The sequence below is a fragment of the Eleutherodactylus coqui genome, chromosome 1 (genome assembly GCF_035609145.1).
Source record: "Eleutherodactylus coqui strain aEleCoq1 chromosome 1, aEleCoq1.hap1, whole genome shotgun sequence".
In the NCBI taxonomy this organism is placed as follows: Eukaryota; Metazoa; Chordata; class Amphibia; order Anura; family Eleutherodactylidae; genus Eleutherodactylus; species Eleutherodactylus coqui.
This window is the reverse complement of record NC_089837.1, coordinates 244,717,817-244,741,258: the sequence shown is the minus strand read 5'-3', so window position 1 is coordinate 244,741,258 and position 23,442 is coordinate 244,717,817. Positions and strand designations below refer to the sequence as shown.

The 23,442-nt window shown below is 42.7% G+C and overlaps 1 long non-coding RNA gene across 2 annotated transcripts in view; it reads left to right on the top strand.

Annotated features, from left to right (window-relative positions):
- Positions 1 to 23,442, top strand: part of LOC136632590 (uncharacterized) — a 72,118-nt gene that overhangs the window by 36,806 nt on the left and 11,870 nt on the right. For both annotated transcript variants that reach the window (XR_010793185.1, XR_010793186.1), the window contains exons 2-3: positions 4,784 to 4,900; positions 4,981 to 5,044. This is a non-coding gene — a long non-coding RNA (uncharacterized lncRNA). The remainder of the gene's footprint in view (positions 1 to 4,783; positions 4,901 to 4,980; positions 5,045 to 23,442) is intronic.

Below are 23,442 nucleotides of genomic sequence, written 5' to 3'. Positions count from 1 at the left end.
TTACCTGCTGCCTGGCGGTGGGTGACTGGTCGGCCGTGTTCACTCCAGGGGTCCGGTCGGCGGCTGCGGGGCGTCTGGTTGTCAGGGAGACACAGCTGGTAGCGTCTCGGGAGCGCGCACGTCGGGCTACAGCAAGCGACGGGAAAAGAGCCGGCGGCCATCTTGGGACAATTTTTATAAGTTGCTGAAACGCTGGAACGGTAAGTATAAACCAGCTAGAAAAGTCATTTACAGGGGGGCTTAGTAATGTATGCTTAAATAGGGGGACTGGGCAATAAAAAAAAATCCACTCCTGCCTCGAGACATCTCCTTTAAGAGAGTGAGAGAATCTAGAGAAATTCATACGTACAAGGGACAAGGCCGATAGTCAATACTGGATGCTACGGGCCCTCAGGCACTACTGTATTAAAACAGGCATGATTCTGTAATAAAACTCACTGCATGGGCTCAAGAATACTTCAAGAAATCATTGTCTGTGAAAACCATTCACTGTGCAAACCACAAATGTAAGTTAAAGCTGTATCATGTAAAGAAGAAGCTTTATATCAACACAATCCAGAAATGCTGGCATCTTCTCTGGGCCAAAGCTCTTGAAAATGGACTGAGGTAAAATGGAAAACTTCTGTGGTCAGATGAATACAAATTTGAAATTGTTTTTAGAAACCACAGATGCCTCAACAGTAGATGGACCATCCAGCTTGTTATCAGCGGACAGTTCAAAGCCTGCATCTCTGTTGGTATGGGGTTGCATTAGTGCCTACGGCATGTGCAGCTTACACATCTTGAAAGGCACTACCAATGCTGAGCAGTATATAGAGGTTTGAGGACAACATATGTTCCCATCGGGAGAACATCTTTTTCAGGAAAGGCCTTGTATATTACAGCAAGACAATGCTAAACTACCAATTGCATTCATCACAACAACATGGCTTCACAGAAGAAGAGTCCGGGTGCTGAACTGTCCGCCTGCAGTCCAGACCTTTCACCGGTAGAAAACATGTGGAGCATTATGGAACAAAGAACCCAACAAAGACGACCCCGGACTGCAGAGAAGCCAGAATACTACATCAGACGAGAATAGGACAACATTCCTCTCCCAAAACTTCCGCAACTGATCTGCCATAAAAAGAGGGGATGCTACACAATGGTAGACATGGTCCTGGTGATGTTTTTCTGTCATCAATTTCTAATTGAGTTTTTTTTTTTTTATGAAATGGAAAATGTCTCACTTTCACCTTCTGCTATGTGTTCTATTGTGAATAAAATATGGTTAGACGAGATTTCCAAATCATTGCACTCTTTTTTTTCTTTACATTTACTTACATTTTACAGTGTCCTAGCTTTTTTGGAATTGGGGCTGTAAATACCCTAGGTTAATTTTACGATATCACGCCATAATTCACAGCCCAATTTTGCCCTCGCCAACATGTGATTTTGCCGCAGATGCAAGGTGATTTCGGAACGTACCCGTCTCACATTACTTTAGTGAAGTAGCGATCCTCCGCTGCGGCTGACATGTGTATGACCCTATTCAAAAGAATGGGGTTCATATTCATGCAAGATTTGTTTGCAATGGGAGACCTTGCATTGCATCACACCCGCATGCACCCAACATGTGGAGCAATGCTGCTGCCGTCCCCTTCGGCAGATGCAATGCGGAAGCATGTCCAAAGATAGGACACGCTGCAATTTTTTTCCCGCGCCGTGATACAGGAAAAGATCGCTTGTGTATATGACCCCATTCAAAAGAATGGGGTTGAAATTTGTGCGAGATTTACCTGTTTCCAACACTGGGAAAAGATGACAGCTGCCTCTATCTAGAGGTGACCAAGACCTGCATTAGGTCGAGCCGTATTCTGTTCCTGACATGTGGTACCATATATAAATAAAAGCATTTTTGTTTACACGTGAATCCAAGCTATCTCTGGCTAGTTCTTCCTTTGTAATACCGCTATGACTGAGTGGTGGGGTCTGAGCTCCGTGTCTACATGCCATCACAAACTATAAAGCATCTGGGTGAAGTAGAAATGAGCAAACTATCTTCTTTAACTGTGTGAAGGCTCATTTTTTGCGGGACATCCTGTAGTTTGCGTTGGTACCATTTTGGAATACATATGACTTTTTGATCGCTTTTATTACATTTTTTCTTAGAGATGGGGTAACCAAAAAAGCACAATTCTGGGGTACTTTATTTTTGTTTCTGACCAAGTTCACCATGTGGGGTAAATATTGCATTACTTTGTTAGATTGGACTTTTACAGACGCAGCAATAGCAAATATGCATTTTTGTCTCGGGGTAGGACATCCATTTTAATGGTATGTATCCTCCCAAACCATGACAAGACTCTGGTGGAATAGGTGGAGAGGTCTTTTAGAGTGCAGTCCAGCAGGGTGGAGTAGTTTAGAGTGATCCATTGGAATATGTATCCCTAAATATTTTATGGCCTCTTGTTGCCACTTAAAGGGAAAGTGTTCTATTATGTGTTTTTCTGGGCCCAAGGATATATTTAGGGCTTCAGTTTTGCTGTGGTTAATTTTAAAATTGGATAGGTGGCCAAATCAAGGACGGAAGGGTGATGCACGGTTGTGTGATATATAACAATAGGTCGTCAGCGTATAAGGCCGCTTTATAATGGGTCCCCCCCACTGTCAGTCCACTGATGTTTGGGTTATTTCTGATTGCTGTCGCTAGATGTTCCATCGCCAATACGTATAACAGAGGGGACAGGAGGCAGCCCTGCCTAGTACCATTCGGTATGGATGAAGGGGGAGAGCGTGCCGTTTATGCTAACCCTTGTCATGGGGCAAGCATAAAGTGCAAGTGTTCTAGTCAAAAATTTAGGACCCAACCCCACCTGCTTGAGGGTTGCCGCAAGAAATTCCCAACAAACCCTATTGAAGGCCTTCTCCGCATCCACCGACAACTGACACATTGGATTAGCACCGTCTCGAGCCTTAGCCACAAAGAGCAGGGTTTTTATTACATTGTCTCTGGCTTCTTTCCCTCTGACAAAGCCCACCTGGTCAGTGTGTATGATGTTCGGGAGGTGCAGAGAAAGCCTGTTAGCCAGATCCTAAGCATAGATTTTTATGTCGAAGTTAATCAGTGAGATCGGTATATAGTTAGTGGAGACTGTGGGGTATTTTCCCGGTTTTGGAATTACGCTTATGTGTGCCTCAAGGGCCTGCTGTGGGAAGGGGGACTCCTGGGAGACCGCAGAGAAAGCCCTGGCTAGAAAGCAGGCAAGCTGCTGTCTGAGAAATTTGTAGAAGGCGGGGGTGAAGCTGTCAGGCCCTGGGGTTTTCCCTGCCAGGGTACTTTTGATAACCTCCTCTATCTCCTCTACTGTGATGTCCCCTTCCAACGCATCTCTGGAGTCGGAGCTTAGTACCGGCAGGGCTGTCTCTGCTATATATTTGGAAATTCAGTCTTTTAGTAAAGTTTGGTTCATGTCCGCGAATTGTTCCTTAAGATTGTAGAGCTGGGAATAGTATTTCTGGAATATATCCAGGATTTCTGTGGGATTATATGTGTTGGTGCCCATCGCATTTTTGATTCAGGGAATGAGCGTCTGGCAGTCCTTGGATGGATCAGACGGGACTGAGGTTTGCCTGCTTTGTTGGAGTATTCATATTGAAAGCGCTTGTATTTGTTTCTTAAGTGGAGATATGCCTGGTCTAATTTTGATTTAAGCTCTTTCCTGACGTGAACCAGATCTGCCAGAGTGCCCGGTGAGAGAGTTTTTTTATGTGCAGACTCTAGGGTGTGAATCTGCTTAAGGTGTTAATAATCGTAATGGACATTTCTTTTTTGAGCAGGGAGCCATGTTTGATTAGCAGGCCCCTCAGGATGCACTTCAGTGCCTCCCACTGAATAGGAGCCGAAGTGGTGTCTGCGGCATGTGTCACAAGAAACATCTCTATCTGTTCTTTAATTTACGCTTCACATACGCTATATTTCAGGAGGTTGTCATTCAACCTTCATGTCCACTGGTGATCTGTTTGATCTGGTAGAGTTAGGGTCAGGAATATAGGAACGTGATCCGACCACACCATATCCCCTATAGTGGCTGTAGGCTGCCACGACAGGGCATGATGTCCCAGAAGGAAGTAGTCTATGCGACTATAGGAATTATGTGGGTGTGAAAAGAAGGTATAATCCTTATCCTGTGGATGTAGGATACGCCATATGTCTACCAGTTGGAGTGCATGGCCCGCAGTTTCCCAAGGGAAACATTGCCCCTGCCTGCCGAGGAATCTCTATCTGGGTTTAATGTCATGTTGTAGTCCGAGCTGACAAAAATAACAGTGGCATATACAAAAATTAACTGCCACAATCAACGTTCACACTAATGCGGCTGTTCCAGGTGGGTGTCAACTGTGAAAATTAGTCATTACCCACATTGTATGGAATGGAATGAGCTCCCAATTATCCTCTGTACAAACTTCACACATCCATCACGTAACTGTATGTTATAATTGAGGTTTAAAAAATGCGTTTGCTCAAAAATATGAAAAACAACACAAAATGTCTTTTTTTACGATGTACTGATGCACAAGGCAACACAGCTGGAAACATATCTGATGCACTGTCTTCCCAGGCTTGGTCCTTGGCAAACCTGTCCTTATATTCTGCTGAGTTGGAGTCCCAGATCACTGGTTTTACCCTCCATGAGGGCAATAAACCTTCCCAAATCAATAGGAGACATAATGATACCGGTTAGTATGCACAAAACTCTGGAGTGACTGCTGACAATTTCCTATTTTCTTTATTTCCTCCCAGACTCATAGCAACCTGCATGAAAGATGCCGTAAATACACCTGCAATTGCAAATTACGCCAGAAAATAGGACATGCTGCGCTTGTTTTTGTGCATAGCACAATGCGAGCGTAATATGAGGTGAATATATACTTGTGTGAGAGAGGCCTAAGTGAAGGGTTTGTTCAGTTCTTTTATTTGCATTTTCTTGTACTTCACAGCTTATCTAATCACCCTCCCTACACAGTGACCTCCACACAGGTTACAGATGAAGCCTCCATAGAAGTGAGTGGGTCCCCTCCTGTATATTGTGTGAATGGCTCATGATTTCTGCTGTAAAGCATATCTCGGCAGCAAAGGCAAGGTGATACATTATCCTTAAATAATGGTAATTGGCAAGATAAAAATAAGAGAGGTGCTCATAGGGTTAATATGCCTCATATCTTTGTGAAATAACAAAGTGAATGCTCACCGTTCAGAGTTGTGATATGGATAAGGACAACTCTACTGAATGGTTGCCAGAAATGGATGCAGCCCGTAATCCAGCCTTGTGCAGGAATATGTCAGTCTTGTGCTGCCAGAGTATATCGGTCTGGTGGAGGGACAACTGACAAGTCGCAGACCAATCCAGATGAATTCCAGCGAATATATATTATCCAAACTGAAATTCCAACACTTTCTTGAACACTCTTACATCAATGAGTTTCTGGTAGCTCAAGCCCCTTTCTCATGCTGCAGGATTACATCTGTGATTTGAGAAAGAGGGCTGATCAGAGGAGGGTGTCAAGAATCGTTCTGACAAACAGGCAGTGAACAGTCAAGCAAATTGCAGCTGAATACAATGCTGGTTCTCCAACTAATGTGTCCGAATGCATAATTCGTCGTTTGTGGATGGCAGACAGAAGGGCTATTATTGTCTAAGGGTATGTTCACACCACATTTCAGCTACTGTCTAGGGATGCCATCATTGGTTATGTCCAAAATTCTTAAAACGGGAATAGGAAGAAACAGCTGGATGGAAGCTATCTCTGCCGTTCTAGAAAGCTGCTGAAACGGAGACCAATAGATCGGTATTATTGTATCTTGATGCTACCGAAAGCTAGGAGTTTGACAGGAGGAACGCTCCTCTCACACCCCTAGCTCCCAATTGAGTGAAGACATGAAGGTCCTGGAAGGAGCTAAAGTGCATTTCTGCAGGAAGCGCAGTAGAAGGTAGTAAGTGATCAGGTATGTTTTCCGCTCTGCTCCACCGCTGTTACCGCAGAGCACCGCCTAACCCTTGGCCTCCCAGCTGTCTTCCTCGTTCTGCTGTCTGCGGCCGGTGCCTAGGACTCTCATTCCCCCAGCGATGCCGCTCTGCTCCACCTCTGTTATCATAGGTCACCCTGGACTACCGGCTGTCGTCAGCATTGTGCTGCATCTGCCCGGTACCTCTAACTTTCAGCGCCCCAACGCTGTTTCCTCCCTGCTCTCCTAATGCATTGTGCGGGGGACCCATGTCTGAAGGTGTAGCGCGCCGCTGTTGTGCTGCTGTGGATGGATGGCGTCTGCCACTTAGTGGAACCCCGTCGCTCTGTCCTCCCTGCAGCCAACCACAATATGATACACACCTGGGGGATGAAAGCAGCGCCATCAGCAGCTCCGGCAGCAAAGCCGTGTGACGGCACTGTGCTCTCCCTCGTTGCCATCCTGCTCTGGCCCGGCGAAGGGGAAGGGGCTTTCAGCTACAGCGGGGGCCGTGAAGGAACTCAGGTGCAGGCCAGGCTGGATTGCTGCTGCAACATTGCATTAGTGGGCTAGCAAGACCTGCAGGCAACACAGCTCTCCAGCCAATCGGGTACAGGGGGTGTCACCCCTCCCCCCCCCCTGTCAATCTTGACTCCACCAAGACTTCCTGGTGGCATCAAGATACAATAATACCCAATAGATCTTCATTTCGACAAGTTTCTGTGCGTTTCTAGAATTCTTTGTCGGAAAGAATAGCGTGTTCCACCTATTGGTCTCTGTGCTGTGGTGTTAACATACCCTAAGAGAAACATCCCACCCTAAGAAGAAAAAAAACACACAAAATGTTGATTACTGAGGCGTGGAAAAACATTGCCTGGTTAGATAAATTCAGACTTCTATTGCACCATGCTCATAAAAGGATCAGAATTTGGTTCAAGTAGCAGGAATTAATGAACCCTTTCTGCCAGGTGTTAACATTTCAGGCTGTTGCAGGTGGAGCAATGGTGTGGGGAATGTTTTCTTGGCATACCCTGGATCTAGTATGCATGCCATAATGAATTACTGCAGTTCTGAAGGCCAAGGGAGGTCTAATGCACTAACATGATGGGTGTCTCTAATAAATGGCCATTCAGTCTATATTGTAACTGCATGCTAACTATATTATGATTCCAAAAAGACATTCTAAATAATACAGGGATTGGAAAGTGAATACTCCCAATCTGTAGAAAATAACAAGGTTTTTAAGTCAGTTATATTTGTGACGTCTAATTTTGGTCATACGATGCAGGCTGTCTTCTTTTAGACAAAGGCCACATTGTACGTATCTGTTGGCCTTCTTACAAGATGTATTATGTAAAATAGATTTTTAATGTTTTTCTAACATCTTACTTAATTCTTCCAGGAATAAATGAGATACAAGTAAGGAGTAATAAAGGAGCTGTTTACAGTAAACGGTTGATACAAAGTTACTGGATAGTCTGTTTTTATAACATTTATAAAATAACTGAAGAACCATAAGACTTATGAGACAGTAGACTAAAGCCTGTGTATATATTAGGATCTAAGGACTTGTTGCTGTTTTAGGCTGTAGTACGCCTACTTTCATCCCATATGGCTATGTCTACAGGGAGCATCTGCTAATTTAGCCCATAGACTCCTCTGAACACAAGTATTTCAGATGGCAAATAACAGTTTATTTTCTCAGTTCTACTGAGCACTCGGCATTCAGCTAGACATAGACATGTGTAAATATATTTAAAGTGGTTTTCAAGTGTTATTTAAAGAGGTATTCCCAAGATTGACTTTTATCACCTACTCAAAGTGTAGGTGATAAAACTGACCAGTAGGGCCTCAGCACTGAGACCCCCACTGGTCCCAAAAGCAAAAGTCCCATTGTATGACGTAAATAATTAAGGAATATCTAACATGTTTTTTTCTCCTTGACGTTTCATTAATTTGCCACTCCTTGATGTTTTCTACTTGGACTTTGTGTTCACTTACATGGCACTGCCATGGCATAATAAAAGTAGGAAGCAAACTGTGGTTACCAGCTGGAAGACGAGGACACGTTGTCCCCATCAACGCATTAAAACAAACATGTTTTGTGGCTAGATTAAAGCATTACATAGCTACACAAAAACATCTATTGATTTAAAGGATAATTACACTTCAGATGTAATATTTGCATACTCTTGTTTGACAGCACAATATTGAAAATGCTGATGTAAAACTGGTGGCCATACACATTAGATGAATGTCGGCCGAATTTGCTGATTATGGTGGGATGGACTTACCATCTCCATCTACACAGCCCCCATTGAACAGACCATCAGGAGATTTCCAATGTACAAACAGCGTTCAGAGAGCGCCTTAAAGGTCGCCAGTTGGTCTTTTTGCTGAACAGTTCTTATCCAGTAACTGGGAAAGCTGCAGAAACAATTGGAGGTTTCTCTAAACAGAGAATCTCCCCCAAGAAGAGAAATACAGGAAGAAACTATCAATAAAAAGAGATCTGCGCTCTTGAACTGTAAAGTTATCAACCATGAATGTCGCAGCATATTTCAAGAAAGGAAAACGGTACTCAGGAGTATTTGGGAGAACGCTGATTAAACTTCATGTAATGTAAGTTATGTTTTTAACACTATATATATGTGTATGTTTGTACTATATGATTACTGGCTTGAAGAAGGTGCCTTAGAGCACAGAAACGCGTTGCCCTTGTACCGCCCACCACAACTAGGAATAAAGGTTTGCATGTTCTTATGTTGACGCAGCTGGGACGTGAATTTTTGACATAAAGAAACCGACACTTCCAGGAGGGGGATTCCTGCATATCATACCCCCCTCCTCCTGAGTAAGTGCCGTTCTCCTTTCTAATTCTGCGACATTCATGGTTGATAACTTTACAGTTCAAGAGCACAGATCTTTTTTTTATTTTTTATTCTTTCTGTACATCAGGAGATTTGGCTTTCAGTACCATGTCTATGCTGATGATACCCAGTTATACACCTCCTTCCGTGACATCACAGCAACATCCCTCCAGAACACCACCAGCTGTGTTTGCTTCCATGCATGTTATTCTGTATGCATTAGCAGTGACGTATTCTGTGGATCTGAGCCGGTGACTGGACATGTGGTATGAACAGTCCTGTTCTGTGTGGTGTGCATTCCCTAGTGTGTTGGTGTGAGCCGTGTCCTGTCTGCTTGGATCGTTTAGCATCTAGAGCTAGTTAGGTCCTCATGTTTCATGGTGGAGCCGTCCCTATTAGGATGATCGCCCCGCTTGCAGGCAGGACTCCTGGGGTAAATTGTCTTATGAGTATGGGGACCCACAAGACAACCAAGACACTTGTCACAGGCTCGTGGGCTTAAGTGTCTTGGCCAAAATACAAACCAATACCTCGTACCATACCTATTCCATCTGTTTTGATAGGTGAGTGTTTTGGGCATTTGTCAAAAATTTTGTATGCCTGCCCGTGAGTCCAGTTCGCGGTGCACTTTCTCTTGGTTTTCCCTGTGTGCATTTGCACAGTATTTCAGGTTCATCTTCATGAAAAAAAAGGATGTATCTGAACAGATTATCATCAATGTGTAGAGGTTGTGTGTAAAATTAATGGAGGGAGAAGGAGTGCATAAAAAGACTAAATTGGGGTCATTGTATTTGGCACTATAATGACATCAAACATTAAACTCTTAGTGACAGCCCCATTGCCTTTTTACGTCCTAGCTAAGTGGACTTTAATCCTAGAGGACGTAAAAACATACATCCTCTTTGGATTAAAGCCCTCTTAGCTGAGGACGTGACAGCTCTATGCTGTCGGTGCCCGCAGGTAGCGCCAATCGCAATAAAGTGAAAAAAAAAGTTGAAAAAGTTAAAAATTCAGCTGCCCTGCTGGATTGGATCCATCAGGGCAGCTGAAATTACTTATCCGCCTTGTCCGTGGTGTCCCATGGTGAAGGGGTCCTCCGGGACCCGTCGCCGCTGTTCTGCGCATGCGCGCCAGATGAATGACGTCATGCACAGAAGGCCGTGAGCCCGGGTACATTTAAAATCCCCTGGCTCCCAGCTCCTGAAGGTAGCCAGGAACCAGGAGATTATCCAATGGATAATACCGATGCGATCGGTGAGAGGAGATGAAACTTTTTACCGGAGGCCTCCGTATTTGAACCCCGATGGGTTCCTCCTCCGTGGACCTTCCCGACATTCTGCACATACGACCGCCGGCAAAATGCTGGACACATGCGCAGGAGGCGGGGAGCCCAGGAAACCTAAAGTCTCATTGCTCCCGGCAACCAACGGTCGCAGAGAACCTGGAGCAGTGAGCGGTCCCCAGTCACATGATAAAAAGATAGCGATCTACATTTGGCCGGTCTCACATGACTGGATAGGAATTACGGATTCCGCATGCGTCTGATGCGCGATAATACGCAGATCAAAAGCATTGGATTACACAATTCCACTCACATAAGTGGGTCGGAATTACGTAATCCACTCACAGAAAAGAGAACACAGCAGGTTCTATTTTACCATGGATATCCGCAGCATAGAGCCTATTGTGCTCCATGGTCGTGGATATACCTGCAGCCCATACGCATCTACATCGTGTACCGCCTGCTGGTACCCGTGTCATCGTTAAGCGACGGTGCGGGAAATACAAACAAAAAAAGGTGTACTGCGCATGACTGCCTGCGTGAGTAGGCAGTTATGCGCAGTACATTACGCGTCCATATGCAGCGCCATGGCCGGGCTCACAGCTGGGATCCGATGTGGGCCTCCACAAGCAGATTCCACTTACGGCAGTGTGAACCCGGCGTTATTCAGATCGCTACTTGTAGTCTGTAATTTACAAGAAGCCTCGGGAAGGCTCGCCTTCTTGCAGTTCCAGGAGCAGCTTGTTGAGTGCCTTCTGTGTGAGACCGCCGCACCTCCGCAAGCTTACAGAGACTCAGAGCGCCACTTTTTAGGCTGGGTTCACACTGGGCAGATTCCGGGCGGAAATCTCGCGGTTTGGCTGCAGTGAAGAACCGCAAGATTTCTGCTGGGAATCCACTGCTTCAAAGCCCGCTTCTCCGCTGCAGCCGGCTCTCCTATAGAGAAAAGTGCGGCCGAAGCAGAAGAAAAAAAATGAACATACTGTGGCCGGCAAATCCGCAGCGCCGGCTTATGCCGGCTTTGCCGCGGCGGGTTTGCCGTCCCGTGTGGACGAGATTTCTGAGAATCCGCCCAGTGTGAACCTAGCTTTACACCCCATCCCTGCCACTGAGGTAAAGAAGTACCCCAAAAAAAGCATGAGAGGAGGGGGGATACCCGATTTTATTGCCCGATATACCCATCCCAACCAGGCCCCCGTAATTACCCGTGTCTTCGAAAAAAAACACACAGTTTACATTATTACCCGTGTCTTCGAAAAAAACCACACAGTTTACATTATTACTTTTATCTAAGATTTGGGGAACGCCAAAAAGGGCGCAGAGTTGGGGGTGGGGATTATTTTTAGGGAGTCAATTTTTTTCCGTACAAGTCAGCAATGGGGCCTGGAATTTATTCAGTCGTGCCCTGCAATCCAAGTGGTGCTCCCTGTATTATAAGCCTAGCGATGTGTCTTGTAAGTAGATTAGGGCCACAATGGGTATGTTTCTGAACACGGGACAAATTGGGGTATCCATTTTGGGGTGAACGTTATCATTCCTATGTACACTGTACAAAAAAGACTGTTTTTAAATTGACACAATTGCCAAAAAAATGAAAATCGTTTTTTTTTTCCTTCTGCTTTGCTTAGATTCATTCAAATACTGTGGGATCAAAATATGCAGTACACCCCTAGATGAATTTGTTAAGGGGTCTAATTTTCAAAGTGGGGTCATTTGTGGGGGTTCTTTATCGTTTTGACCGCTCAATGGCTCTACAAATGGGCAATGGGGCCTGGAATTAATTCAGTTGTACCCTGAAAACCAACGGGTGTTCTTTCCATTACGGGCCTAGCCATGTGTCCTGTAAGTAGATTACGGCCACTATGGGTATGTTTTTGAATACAACACAAACAGGAGTATCCATTTTGGGGTGAAAGTCTTCATTCATATGTGTGCTGTACAAAAAAAACTGTTTTTAAATTGACACAATTGCCAAAAAAATAAAAATCGTAATTTTTTTCGTACTGCTTTGCTTAGATTTATTCAAAAATTGTAGGGTGAAAATTCTCAGTAGACCCCTAGATGAATTCGTTAAGGGGTTTAGTTTTTAAAATGGGATCATTTGTGGGGGTTCTCTACGGTTTTGGCCGCTCAAGGGCTCCACTAGTGGGTAATGGGGCCTAAATCACCTTCATGCAAAATGTCTGTTCTGAAAGCCACCGATTACTCCTTTCATTTTGGGCCCCATTGTGCATCCAGACATAAGATTAGGGCCACAATGGATATGTCTCTGTACACTGGAGAAACAGGGGTATCCATTTTGGGGTGCAAGTCTTCATTCATGTGTGTGCTGTACAAAAAAAGCTGTTTTTAAAATGACAGAATTGCCAAAAAATGGAACTCATAATTTTTTTCTTCTGCTTTGCTTAAATTCATTCAAAAACTGTGGGGTCAAAATGGGCAGTACACCCCTAGATAAATTCGTTACGGGGTCTAGTTTTCAAAATGGGGTCATTTGTGTGTTTTTTTATGGTTTTGGCGACTCAAGCGCTCTACAAGTGTGCTCTGGGCCTAAAAGGCCTTCAAGCTAAATTTCTGTTCTGAAAGACACTGACTACTCCTTTCATTTTGGGCCCCGTTGTGCATGCGGACATAATATTAGGGCCAAAATGGATATATTTCTGAACACGGGACAAACAGAGGTATCCATTTTGGGGTGTGAATCCTCATTTTCATGTGCACTATAGAAAAAAATATGTCTTTAAAATAACATATTTGTAAAAAATGAAATTTTATTTTTTGTCCTCTAAACTCCTGAAAAAGAAAATACTCATGACCCCCCTCAGTGAATATATTAAGGGGTGTAGTTTTTAAAATAGGGTTTTTTGTAGGGGTGTCTATCATTCTGACATCTATGAGTCTTTGCAATCTTGCCTTGGTGTAGGAAAACAAAGTGTTCCTCAAAATGCTGAAAAGCAATGTTAAATTTGTATGTCTAATAAATGGTTAAAAAAAACGAAAGTTTCTCAAACGTGTATTCAGAATAAAGTAAACAGATAGAAATATATATCTTAGCAAAGATTTGTACAGTATATTTGCACATATTTGAGATATTACAGTTGAAAATGTAAAAAAATGAAAAATTTTTAAAACTTATCCAATATTGGTACTTTTAATAAATATACACAAATTCTATGGGTCTATTTTTACCACCTAAATGAAGTACAACATGTGGCGAAAAAACAATGTCAGAATCACTTGGATATGCAAAGTCTTTACGGAGTTATGATATGTTAAGTGACACGTCAGATTTCCAAAATTTGGCTCCGTCACTAAGGCGCAAACAGGCTTCGTCACTAAGGGTTAAACTGTCATAGACATCTAATGGATCACCACCTTCAGGCTGCTGTACGTGGGTTTAATAACAGGAAAATGTTGATTATCCCGTTTCCCTGAAAATAAGACCTATCCTGAAAATAAGCTCTCACATGATTTTTCAGGATTTTAGAGGATGCAGAATGATTTTTCAGAATTTTTGAGGATGCTTGAACTATAAACCCTACTCCAAAATTAGGCCCTACTTACAGTCAATAAAAAAAGTCGATTTAAATAGTGTCCAGGTAGCTATACATGTAAAAAGTAAACTCTTTTGGAGCAAAAATCAATATAAGACCATGTCTTATTTTCAGTGCAACAGGGTATTTGCAGCTGTCCAGTTACTGCCTCTTTGTATGCTCTTAAAAAGAAATAGGGTAATGTAATGTTCTTATATATGTTTATTCTATATTTTAAAAATTTGCTGTAGAAGCAATATTTTCTTATCTATAGTGAAAAAAAAGCTGTATTTCAAAACCTCTTGCATGCCTTTTTTGTGTTTTTTAAATGAGTTGCAGTCAGCCAAGATTATGAAATATATGTATAGTGAGTGATATATTCCAGATAGTGACTTCTGTCTGGTTCATACTTGTTAAGCAACAGTGACATTGCAAATACTTAAAAGATTAAGCCATGCATGCTTGATTCTAGATTGGCTACAGTACAGAGAAAGCAGATTCATCAATTTTATCATACCATAGTACGTAATGCAGATAACACTGCAGCAGGGGCGTTGTTAGGGTCTTGAAAGATCAGGGACATAAGCCCCAAGGCATATGTTGGGCTTCCTTCCAAAGACAGAAATAATATACAGTTATCATATAAGATTGTTGCTGCTACATCAGAGGCAAATCTTACCAGCATATAGTAGTTACACATGACTAGGGCATTGTAGATGAGCTTTCGTTTCTGCCTTTTCAACTAACCCATCCCCTCTCCTTAAATAAAGACACAAAATCCGGAGTGATGATGGAACATAGTGAACATAGCATCGTCTTTATTAAACAATTATACATTTTTTTAATCAAACATCTTACATATGAATTATATGTAGATAAATTATTTTTTAAGCAGGGCACACAAACCTTTGAATCGGCTCTGAAACCGCCTCAAAGATCGCCATCCAAGACCTCCTCGCATAAACCCACCAAACCTCAAAACACAGACAAAAACACCTCCTATCAAAGCATTCTGCTTGCTGACCCCTGGGCACAGATAGAATGCCGGTACTCCTCCTAGGTTCTGGAAGGTACCCTGCACACCCTAACCCCCCTCCTTCTAACCCCTCACTCCACACCAATCAGGTTAAACCCCATCCAAAAACAACCATCTCACACCACCTAGCTTATTCTTTTAACCTAGTGCCTTAAAGGGGTTGTCCCGCGGTGAAATCGAAAAAAAAAAATTTTCACTTACCCCCTTATTCTGCCCTGTTAAAAAGAAAGCATAGGTTAGTTTTTAAAAACAGCATTGCGCTTACCTGCATCAGCGTTCTGCAGCTTCTTCTTTTCTTCTTTTAAAGATGGCGCCGCTGGTCTTCTCCCACGATGGACCGCGGTTCTTCTCCCATGGTGCACCATGGATTTTCTTCTCCTTCCTTGCGTTCCATTGCCGATTCCAGCCTCCTGATTGGCTGGAATCGGCACACGTGACGGGGCGGAGCTACGATGACGACGCGGTGACCAGCTCTCCGGCACGAGCGGCCCCATTCACGAGGCAGAAGCACGGACTGCGCAAGCGCGTCTAAAAACGCCAGAAGACATCGAAATTAGACGGAGCCATGGAGACGGGGACGCCAGCAACGGAGTGGGTAAGTGAATAACTTCTGTATGGCTCATATTTAATGCACGATGTATATTACAAAGTGCATTAATATGGCCATACAGAAGTGTATAACCCCACTTGCTGCCACGGGACAACCCCTTTAACTCTTCCTCTCCCTTCAAACCCAATTATGACGGGCCTGCACTATACTGCAGCGGTTCTGGCCCTAACCTAATCTCCATACTATTACTGAACAAAAGCATTATTCAAAAACAATGCTACCACTATACAAGGTTCAAATAATACTGACACACAATTACCATTACTACTCCATAGTGACTGAGTAATATTGCCATAATGTTACTGAATAGGAACCACTGGAGAAAGACCAGTATTACCAACACCATGCCCAGATAATACCGCCATACCATGACCACCACACAGTGACTGAACATTACTTTTAGAATGCTGCCGCATTAAGAACCACTGTACAAAGACTAATCTTACCACTCTAGAGGGACCATATAGTGGTAGATATCAGTTCTACACAGGTGCTCTGCAGATTCTATTACAGTGATTACATTACTGTTATATGCTGTGATCACAGCTGACGTCCATTCTGATAGCAGTTGTTCACTTCTCCCATCTTTTCTCTTACACAGAGCACCATAATGACTTCTTCAAGCCATGACTTGTTTATGAAAAGTTTGCAACACGAACATCTTTGGCTCCTCACTTTACCAGAACCTCATCAACATTTTCCCAATCTACACAAACTCCCTATCCTGCTTATACCCGCAATTTTATCCCTGTTGTTGCCCTAACTGCCTTGATTACTGTATCTGCTGTGTGATACAATACTATACTTTAGAAATAAGTTTCCTAACTACACCTAAAAAATAGTGCCACACAGACAGTACCCTTGAAAACAATAGTGCCAGATACATAATCCCCCATTTTGTGCCACAGAGTAAAAGTGCTACATTTTGCACCCTAAGCAGTATTGGTGCTCCTAGAGCTCTTTTTAGTACCTCATATAATATGAAGTTATATACTCAATAATAGTGCCCCCTTTGTGCTCCCAAATTGTAATAATGTCTTTATTTGTGCCCATACATAGTAATAATAGGCGTTTCCTTGAATGCAATAATGTCCCGTGTGTCTTCTCAAAATAGTGCTTTTTTTACCCTACACACTAGTAATGCCCCTGTGTGCCTTTTTAACCCCATAGTGACCATGCCTGTAGTGACTAGGCCAAGTTTTAGGAATCTGATGTGTCACTTTAACATAGAATAACTCTGTAAAGGTTTTGCATATCCAAATAATTCTGACATTGTTTTTTTTGCCACATATTGCACTTCATTTAGGTGGTAAAAATAGACCAATCGCATTTGCGTATATTTATTAAAAGCACCAAAATTGGGAAAATTTTGAAAAAAATTGTCATTTTTTTCATATTTTCAACTGAAAAATGTTAAATATCTGCAAACATACATGTAAAAATTTTTGATGAGATCTATATTTTCATCTGTTTACTTTATTCCGGATGCACATTGGAAAACCCTTAGTTTTTTTAAACCTTTTAGGAGGTCTACAAATTTAACATTAATTATTAACATTTTGAGGAACATTTTGTTTTCCTGCCAAGATTGTAAAGGCTCATGGGTATCAGAATGATAGATACTCCCACAAATGACTACATCTTAAAAAATACACATCTTAACGTATTCACTGAGGTGTGTCATGAGTATTTTGACCCCACAGTTTCTTTCAGGATTTAATGCAATTTAGGGGAGAAAAAAAATAAAATTTCATATTTTTGCAAATATGTCATTTTAAAGATAGTTTTTTTTTCTATAATGCACATGAAAATGAGGATTTGCACTGCAAAATGCATACCCACGTTTGTCCTGTGTTTAGAAACATACCCATTGTGGCCCAATCTTATATCTGGATGCACAATGGGGCCCAAAACAAAAGGGACAGCTGGAGGCTTTCAGGACAGACATTTTGCTTGAAGGTGACTTAGGCCCCATTGCCCACTTGTATAGCACTGAGCAGCCAAAACGATAACGAACCCCCACTAATGACCCTATTTTGAAAACTAATCCCCTTACCAAATTCATCCAGGGGTGTACTGCATAGCAGAAGGAAAAAAATTACGATTTTCTTTTTTTGGCAATTGTGTAATTTTAAAAACATTTTTTGCACCCCAAAATGAATACCCCTGTTTGTCCTGTGTTTGGAGACATACTCATTGTGGCCCTAATATTCTGTCTGTATGCACAACGGGGCCCAAACCGAAAAGGAGAATTAAATTTCAACTTTTGTTTCATTTTTTTATTGAAGTAATAAACATATAAACATACAGTTTAATGCTATTGTAGATAACCGTAAAGCAAAACACCTCCTAGAAAATCATTATTGTACATCTGTAAAATCTAACTTTTTTTGTGAATAAACATTTTTAACATCTATTAGTAACTTTCTATTTACTTAAATGCAGCTGTCTTTTGGGTTTGATAGAGTTTGGGGAGGGTTAGCTGTAACTTTTTTTTTTACTTTTATGTGATCACCAGGACCCGGCCCCCAGCTTCTGCACTTGCGTCCACCCCCTTGACTACAAGCGCATGCACCAAAGCTTGGGAAAGGTCAGCGGATATGGATCCTATCAGGGGACATCGCTGGAGGCCTTAGATAAGTAATTTCACCTCCCCTCATGGATTAAATCTATGACAGGAGGTGAAACTTTAACTTTTTTTCACTTTTACGTGATCGCCATTGGACCGTGGCCCCCTGTGTAATCTCCAGGCTCTCAGCTACGATTGAAAGACAGGAGCAGGGAGATTTTCTTTTACCCCAGCAATTGGTGGCTTTTGTGCATGCGGCCGGGGAAAAGTCCGCGTATACACTACCGTTCAAAAGTTTGGGGTCACCCAAACAATTTTGTGTTTTCCATGAAAAGTCACACTTATTCACCACCATGCGTTGTGAAATGAATAGAAAATAGAGTCAAGACATTGACAAGGTTAGAAATAATGATTTGTATTTGAAATAACATTGTTTTTACATCAAACTTTGCTTTCGTCAAAGAATCCTCCTTTTGCAGCAATTACAGCATTGCACACCTTTGACATTCTAGCTGTTAATTTGTTGAGGTAAGCTTGTGAAATTGCACCCCACGCTTCTAGAAGCATCTCCCACAAGTTGGATTGGTTGGATGGGCACTTCTGGCATACCATACGGTCAAGCTGCTCCCACAACAGCTCAATGGGGTTCAGATCTGGTGACTGCGCTGGCCACTCCATTACCGATAGAATACCAGCTGCCTGCTTCTGCTGTAAATAGTTCTTGCACAATTTGGAGGTGTGTTTAGGGTCATTGTCCTGTTGTAGGATGAAATTGGTTCCAATCAAGCGCTGTCCACTGGGTATGGCATGGCGTTGCAAAATGGAGTGATAGCCTTCCTTATTCAGAATCCCTTTTACCTTGTACAAATCTCCCACCTTACCAGCACCAAAGCAACCCCAGACCATCACATTACCTCCACCATGCTTAACAGATGGCGTCAGGCATTCTTCCAGCATCTTTTCATTTGTTCTGCGTCTCACAAACGTTCTTCTTTGTGATCCAAACACCTCAAACGTAGATTCATCCGTCCACAACACTTTTTTCCAGTCTTCCTCTGTCCAATGTCTGTGTTCTTTTGCCCATCTTAATCTTTTTCTTTTATTGGCCAGTCTCAGATATGGCTTTTTCTTTGCCACTCTGCCCTGAAGCCCAAAATCCCGCAGCCGCCTCTTCACTGTAGATGTTGACACTGGTGTTTTGCGGGTACTATTTAATGAAGATGCCAGTTGGGTACCTGTGAGGCGTCTGTTTCTCAAACTAGAGACTCTAATGTGCTTATCTTCTTGCTTAGTTGTGCAACGCGGCCTCCCACTTCTTTTTCTACTCTGGTTAGAGCCTGTTTGTGCTGTCCTCTGAAGGGAGTAGTACACACCGTTGTAGGAAATCTTCAATTTCTTAGCAATTTCTCGCATGGAATAGCCTTCATTTCTAAGAACAAGAATAGACTGTCGAGTTTCAGATGAAAGTTCTCTTTTTCTGGCCATTTTGAGCGTTTAATTGACCCCACAAATGTGATGCTCCAGAAACTCAATCTGCTCACAGGAAGGTCAGTTTTGTAGCTTCTGTAACGAGCTAGACTGTTTTCAGATGTGTGAACATGATTGCACAAGGGTTTTCTAATCATCAATTAGCCTTCTGAGCCAATGAGCAAACACATTGTACCATTAGAACACTGGAGTGATAGTTGCTGGAAATGGGCCTCTATTCACCTTTGTAGATTTTGCACAAAAAAACAGGCATTTGCAGCTAGAATAGTCATTTACCCCATTAGCAATGTATAGAGTGCATTTGTTTAAAGTTAGGACTAGTTTAAAGTTATCTTCATTGAAAAGTACAGTGCTTTTCCTTCAAAAATAAGGACATTTCAATGTGACCCCAAACTTTTGAACGGTAGTGTAAATCCGGGGCCTTAGGTATGTAATTTCACCTCCCCTCACGGATATGATCATTTCACATCTGGTGTACATGCGTAGAAGATGGTGTCAGGTCCTGGAAGGACAAGAATGCAGCGGGACATTGTGGAGGATGGAGGGGAGCAGTTTCAGCTCCCCTCATGGATCCGATCTGTGAGGGGAGCTGAAACTTTAACTTTATTTGACTTTTTCTTTACTTTTATGCAATTGTTGTTATCCATTGGCCTGGCAGCCCCCATGACAACTCCAGTTTGTCAACTACCTCCGGCAGCAGACAGCAGGGAGCTGTCACATACACAGCCTCCGTGGCTTTGATCCCCAGGGCTGGCGTGTTTTTACTGCCCTGGGGAATAAAGCCCAGCCAGCCATAACGTGAAAACATGTATGGGCGGTTACTAAGGAGTTAAGGTAATAATTCCACCTGTGATTATATAGTAATAACGCCCCTTATATAATGATAATGCTCCTGCTTAGTGCCCCTTATATAGAGACTGCCCCTATTTAGTGCAACTTATATAAAGAAAATGGCCCCATTTAGTGCCCCTTATGTAATAATAAAGCAAATATTAAGTGAACATTATCTGATAATAATGCCCCTGTTTAGTGTTCCTTTTGTGATGATAATGCCCAGTTCAAAGGAAAAATAACAAACCTACACCACCTAATCCCCGATCAGCAAAGCATTTCTTTTCCTTCCTGCACTGTGGCTGGCCTGGCACAGGAGGCACGATGACATCACTATAACGTGCCTCCTGTGCCAGGTTGGCAACAGTGCAGGAAGGAAAAGGGATGCTTCGCTGATGCGGAATTAGGTGAGTGCATGTTTAGTGTTCTTTCATCAATTGTCTGTGTGGTTCCAGCAGCAGATGATGGTAGAGCAGGGAGCCTATGTATGACTTCCTGTTCAGCTATCAACTGTATTGGCATCCTGTAGATATCGATACAGTTGAGTGAGGCACACGTCTGAAGATTTGGGGTACTAGGCTAGAGGTCTGGGGTTTGTATTCTGGATCTTGAGTGCTAGCAATGTCCCTGCACAGCAGCACAGTTTGGGTTCAGTTATAATAACACAGTTAAGGTCTGGTTACATGTAATAATTAGTATTTGAGTTTATACTTCTTTGAATGGCTATGCACAACTCTGCAAACATTTTTTATTGTCAATGTCCATCTATGAAGTGATCGATGAAACAACCTTGCAATAGGCTGTAATGAAAAAATTCATTCAGTTTTATTTCTAAGCTGCTATAAAGACGTATGTATTTCCATGGTCACAGACAAAAAACAGACCCTGTAGAATCTAAAGACTCCTTTCCACTAGTGTAGGTGCAGGTACGCTTGCAATAGTCTAATGTATATGCGCTGTGAAGGGAGCGCTATCGTGGGCTATTGCGCTCGTCTTTTCTGCCCTGCCAGGCCTGTTCACATCAGCACGGGACACACTCGCACCATGATTGAACAGGCTGTCCAGCCAATTAGTCCCCGGTGTTATTAATCTTCGCACTTTTTGCGCAGTTCAGTGGTTCCGACAACACAAACATGATGACAGGTTCACTTTTAGAATAAAAAGCAATATTACATGATGTATGAAGAATGTGCGAAGAAAATGCCTCAAAAATCTTCTGAGTATATGAAGTTCAGATTCGTGAGGTTTGACAAGTGTCAGCTGATGAGTCTAAGTCCGGGCTCACATGAGCGTAAGTTTACCGATGTACATGTGTGTGATACTTGGTAATTCACAAGCAATCAAATACATTGCCTTATGCTGCTTCGCTCACATTTGCATGTATGCATTGTGTAATACGCGAGCGCAAAAAAGAATACACCATCTTCTCTTTTGCCTTGTATTACGTGCAAGAGAGCTCATTGTTCTTAATGGACGCGTAATTAACGCAATTACACTGTGTATGGGCGGCATATAAACGCAACCGACAGCACGGAAAATATAAACAAAAAAAAACAGTAAGACTGCGCGTAACAGCATGTGTGAGTTATGCTGTCATGCGCAGTTCAATATCGCTGCCATACAGCGTTTTACGCAGACGGCCATGTGAGCCCAGCCTTACTCTTTTATTATTAAAAGATATTTTACTCCTATTCTTACCAGTCTCTGCACAATGCTGACATGTACATAAACATATCTAAAAATAAATATTTAATATTGCACACAGATTATATTTGCTATCAAAATGCTAGGAAGTGCTATCAATTACAGAATACAAAGTCACAGTCAAGGAATAGCCTTAAAGGCCTTGCTGCTACAAGCCACACCTCTGATAAAGTATTACAGAATTCACTATTTGGAAATTGTGACAAAGGGTGCCAATACATGTGTGTGTAATGTCCAATACAAAGGGGAACTTTGGAGCTACTGTGGAGCCCTAGAGCTTCTGGAAACTATGTATAATTGCTGCATTCTGAATTATGAAAAAGGTTCCCACTCCCATATCATGGATGTTAGTAATTATATACAGTGGGGAAAATTAGTATTTAGTTAGATACCAATTGTACAAGTTCTCCCACTTAAAAAGATGAGACAGGCCTGTAATTGACATCATAGGTAGACCTCAACTAGGAGAGACAACAACATGAGAAAGCACATCCAGAAAATCACAGTCTGATTTTTAACGGATTTATTGGCAAATTATGGTAGAAAATAAGTATTTGGTCACCTACAAACAAGCAAGATTTCTGGGTCTCACAGACCTGTAACTTCTTCTTTAAGAGGCTCCCCTGTTCTCCACTCATTACCTGTAGTAATGGCACCTGTTTGAACTTATCAGTATAAAAGACACCTGTCCACAACCTCAAGCAGTCACACTCCAAACTCCACTATGGTGAAGACCAAAGAGCTGTCGAAGAACACCCAGAAACAAAATTGTAGCCCTGCACCAGACTGGGAAAACTGAATCTGCAATAGGCAAGCAGCTTGGTGTGAAGAAATCAACTGTGGGAGCAATAATTAGAAAATGGGAGAGATACAAGGCCACTGATAATCTTCCTCGATCTGGGGCTCCACGCAAGATCTCACCCCGTGAGGTCAAAATGATCACAAGAACGGTGAGCAAAAATCACAGAACCACTCAGGGGAACCTAGTGAATGACCTACAGAGAGCTGGGACCAACGTAACAAAGGCTACCATCAGTAACATACTACGCCGCCAGGGACTCAGATCCTGCAGTGCCAGACGTGTCCCCCTGCTTAAGCCAGCACATGTCCGGGGCTGGCTGAAGTTTGCTAGAGAGTATTTAGATGATCCAGAAGAGTATTGGGAGAATGTCATATGGTCAGATGAAACCAAAGTAGAACTGTTTGGCAGAAACACAACTTGTCGTGTTTGGAGGAAAAAGAATTGCATCCAAAGAACACCATACCTACTGTAAAGCATGGGGGTGGCAACATCATGCTTTGGGGCTGTTTCTCTGCAAAGGAACCAGGACGACTGATCCGTCTACATGAAAGAATGAATGGGGCCATGTATAGTGAGATTTTGAGTGCAAACCTCTTTCCATCAGCAAGGGCACTGAAGATGAAATGTGGCTGGGTCTTTCAGCAGGACAATGATCCCAAGCACAGCTACAGGGCAACGAAGAAGTGGCTTCATAAGAAGCATTTCAAGGTCCTGGAGTGGCCTAGCCCGTC